Below are 4,606 nucleotides of genomic sequence, written 5' to 3'. Positions count from 1 at the left end.
ATGTGATGCATGTGCATTTGTGTGTGTGTGTGTGTGTGTGTGTGTGTGCTTGTGTGTGCGTGTGTGTGTGTGAGAGAGAGAGAGAGAGAGAAAGAGTAAACGGGTGCAACTCTGGTTTAGGTGAAAAAAGTACTCAGACATTGTACTTAAGTTAAAATACATACTATGTCAAAAATAAAGAAGTATTCACATTTAATTGTACTTAGCTATTTATAAGTAAACACTTTTCTTAGCTTTTGAAACAACTTTTGAAAATAGGAGAGCGATCTTAGAGATATTCTCATTTTAGTATTTTTGACGCAAAAACTTTGTAAAGAAACATGTCAACAATCATTATTTTCTCATTGTTCTGTGTAGGACTCTAAGAGACAGCAGATGTTCATCTAGAACAACATCCTGAAATGTTACCTGAATATTTTCAACTTAAATTAGCAGCAGGTGATTTTACAGAGGTTTGATTTGAATGTATTACGGCTGTTATGAAGTGTGAAGAGTTCAGCCATCTACAACGATGGATATTATATTAAACATATTAGGCCTACTATAGTCTGTTCACCCAAAAATGAACATTCTGTCATCATTTACTCAGTATTGTCTTTCAATGCCTGAATGACATTCTTCACCAGAACACAAAAGGAGTTGTTTACAGCAGAATGTCCAAACCGCTCTTCTGTATAATGAGAGTGAATGAAACCATGGCTGTCAAGCTGGATTTTAAAAGTAAGTGACAACATACATTTCTCTCACATGGCTTTGGAAGACTTGGAATACAGTACATAACTTGTATGAACTACTTTTATGATGATTTCATGCAGATGTGGTATAATTCATGATTCATGCTATGATGCTTTTTTTTTTGTCATTTTTGGAACTTGAACCTCCTGGTCCCCATCCATTTTCATGATGGTCGGGAAAAGCATTTACACCCTTCAGAATGTCTCCTTTTGTGATCCAGTGAAGAAAGTCATGCAGATCTGGAATGACGATGTTGGGAAAATTGAAAAAAAAAAATTCAGTGAACTGTGAAAAATGCTTCCTTGTTAGCACTAAATTACAATTCATTGACTGTTTAAACAAAAGGAAAGTTTAATTGATGCGAGCATGATTGATTGGCTTTTTGGTCACATTAGGATAAATAAAAATTATATTTATATTTTTTAATTATTGAGGAAACATTTATTCAATTTTAAAAGATTTTCACACTTTTAGAAAAAAATCACAAATTACATCAGTACTTTGTAATTTTAAGTCTACATATAATTGTAATAGAGTACAAAAAGGATTTTTTTTCCCCATGTAAATGTAATTGAGTCAAAGTATGTAATCAGTTTTAACAGAACACAAGTAAAGTACAGATTCTCCAAAGTAATACTTCAGTATAGTAGTGCTATTACTATCAGTCATGCTAGTAGTGCTAATGCTATTACTCAAATACTTCGCACATATCCACATGTCAAATTACTGCTGTTTCTCATTCAAGGCCTGTCTCACAACCTTTAAGATGATATCATTGGGATCTTCAGTGGAGATGTGTGTGTTTCCCTTTTCATCACAGAATTTATCAAATTGTGAGCTATACAGTGATTTGAGGACAAGCTTTAAAAAGCTTACACCCACATCGCACCAAAAGCATGGACCATGAAGCCAGCTGAGCTGAACGAATAAAGTGTTACAGGATTGCTTTCAGTTTGATGAAACCAATAATGCACGAGCATGTGCTCATGTACAGTGAGTTGGATGTTTGCTGCCAGTCGCATGAAAATAATTATATCCAAACAGCAAAACAAACTCAGACCGTAGTTTGAAGTCCTCAGTGACCATCAGTGACTGGAGGATATCAAACGTTGAGGAAAAGTCCTTACCAAAACACCAGGATCATGTGGTTGAAACTTGTCACTTTATTGTATAAACATTGGAGATTACATATCAGGGGTATGAGTACATGATGCTTTTGTTTGTTTCTTTATAATTAATTATTATGTGAACTCAATACAGTCTAATTTCTTAAATTCAAACAATCAAGAGGTTCACAACATTTATCCTTGTTTTAACCTCATGTTAGGCTTTTTAATTCACCTCAAAAGACTAAGATCACTTCAGTACACCTGCCACTGATTTGGACACAAACTCTGGTTCAAAATGCTCTGTAATGGATTATTAACGTAACTGGTCACACTTTATATTAAGTGGCCTTAACTACTATGTACTTACATAAAAAATAAGTACAATGTACTTATTGTGTTCATATTGTATTGCAAAACACATTTGCTGCTATTGAGGTGGGATAGGTTGGAAGGTTAGGGACAGGTTTGGTAGGTTTAATGGTGGGTTAAGGTGTAAGAAGATGGGTCAAAAGTGTAATTATAAATGTAATTACAGAAATTAATTACAGATGTAACTACATATAGGTATTTTTAAAAATATAAGTACAATGTAAAAACATGTATGTACACAGTAAGTGCATTGTATCAAATGAATTTAATTTAAATGTGAGTACATAGTAGTTAAGGCCACCTAATATAAAGTGGGACCACGTAACTAACAGATAGACATTCTGTCCAACTGGGAATTCACATGGACTCAAATTCATCTAATGCGCTGTTTGGTGTTTCCTTGTCGGATTTGCCGTAAGGTCTTGTATTTGTCCCTCCCTAACCTCACGTTCTCGGCGTGGATCAGATCATTTGCAGTTTTCTTGCTTTCGTCACGAGTATCTGCCAGCTCAGAGCTCAGAGCCTGCAAAGACATAAACAAATTGTCACGGAATGCCAGGAGAGACAAGGTAAGTTCCAAGTGCAGTTTATTGAAAGTAACTCAAGTGGCCAGTCCAGGTCACCACAACCAGACACTGTGACATAAATCATACTATCATTTCAGTGGGACTGATATCATTATTTGCTCTTTGGAATTTCTATTTGTATCTTGTATACTGAAGGAGTAATTGCAATTCATTTTCGTTACCTAGATAAGGCTACAAAAATATGTAATGAGGTTATGCTGCAAATATTTGGCAGATTCATGATTTTTTTTTTACAATCTGCTCTCGCAAAACAATAAACATTGCACTCCTGCAGATAACACAGCAGATTAAATCAAGAATATCCAATGATTTATCAAATTATTTTACCGTTTCTCGTATTTTTCTTTTCCTAAAATGAGTTCTTTACAACTTTTTCTCCTCTTTTCTTCACTTGTAATCTCTATGAATTCTCATTTTCTTTACTAACGGGCCACAAGAAATGAACAAAAGCATTTTGAATGATCCATCAATGTTTTTATAATTAAGTAATTTGACAGAATTGTTTTAGTTAATAAAACCTCTCAAGTAATATGTAAGTGGTGATTTGCGTCAGATTTGTACCCACTGGAATGTATTGGTTTGCAATGTAAATGCAAATTGATACATTTTGCAGAGGCCATGGATTTTATGAAAGCAGTGTATTGTGAACCAAATGTTCAGAGATGCCAATCATTTCTTTAGTTTTATTTTTGGCCTGTTTGTCAAACGGATTTGTCAAATGGCTCGAGCAGGATTTGAACTTGTGCTGCCCACATACACTTATGAACTGATGAGTTGAATCAGCTGTATTTGATTAGGAAGACATACAAAATGTGCAGTGTTAAGAAGCTCTTGGAAAAGGTTTTAAAAACTAGGCCATGGCAACGACAACTCTTTTTTTATAAACATGATGACTGTGTCTTATATTCACCTGTAGGCGCTTCTGCAGACGTTCATTCTTTTCCGTTTCTGTTATGCGCTGCTCTTCACTGCGGTCTCGATATGTTCCAGTGGATGTGAGCTCAGCGCTGGCCTTGGCACTGCTCTCATCATTTTCATCATGGTCATTCTCCGTCTGGGACATTGCCTGGATGTGGACCCCAATTAGCTTACTCTTCAAATCCTCTTTTGTCTTCTCCAGGTCTACCTCAACCATAATTGCCTGCCAAGATATTCATACTGAGACTGCTAATGTCTTTGTCTGAGGCTAACTGTATGAAACAGATGCAACAGATACATTTACACTCTCACCCTTCTCTGCCATTTCCTGGCTTCATCCTCTTTCTTCTTTTTGGCATTTTCCAAAAGAGTGATCTTGGATGTCAGCTCGGCCAACTCTGTTGCCTTTAGATATAAATGTTAATTCCATGTAAATAAAACAGAGTGTTTCAGGCAGAGGGTGAAAAGTGGTACTACAGAAATGTACAGTATGAGAAAAACTTTAAATAATGTTAATGTATCTAGGTGACTACTAAATAAAACAATTAACTTGTGAATGGGCACAATATGGGCACATTAAGACTGAAAGTTGGGAGTGGACATTATCCACCCCCACTGTATGCAAAAGAGCACAGTGTACATACTTCTTAATTTCTCCTTTAGAGAAAAGAAAAATAGTAATATGTGTTTGGAATGTCATTATAGTGAGTAATGACAGAATTTTGTCATTCTGAATGATAATATCTTTGTTTCTCAAGAAGAAAGAAATGCGCACATGTTTGGAATGATGTGAGGGTGAGTAAATGAACTATGTAGGATCATAATGTATCTCTAAAAGGTTTTGAGTACTTATGCTTTAATACCAGATTCTCCTCGTTCTTCAATAAA

General features: G+C 35.3%; 1 pseudogene; it reads right to left on the bottom strand.

Annotated features, from left to right (window-relative positions):
* Positions 1–2,474: 2,474 nt before the first annotated feature.
* LOC107753226 (radixin-like) lies at positions 2,475–4,602 on the bottom strand (annotated as a pseudogene).
* Positions 4,603–4,606: the final 4 nt, after the last annotated feature.

The sequence above is a fragment of the Sinocyclocheilus rhinocerous genome, unplaced genomic scaffold (assembly GCF_001515625.1).
Source record: "Sinocyclocheilus rhinocerous isolate Xijiao unplaced genomic scaffold, SAMN03320098_v1.1 scaffold1402, whole genome shotgun sequence".
NCBI classification, from domain to species: domain Eukaryota; kingdom Metazoa; phylum Chordata; class Actinopteri; order Cypriniformes; family Cyprinidae; genus Sinocyclocheilus; species Sinocyclocheilus rhinocerous.
The sequence above is the reverse complement of the archived record's forward strand: the minus strand, read 5'-3'. Positions and strand labels throughout refer to the sequence as shown.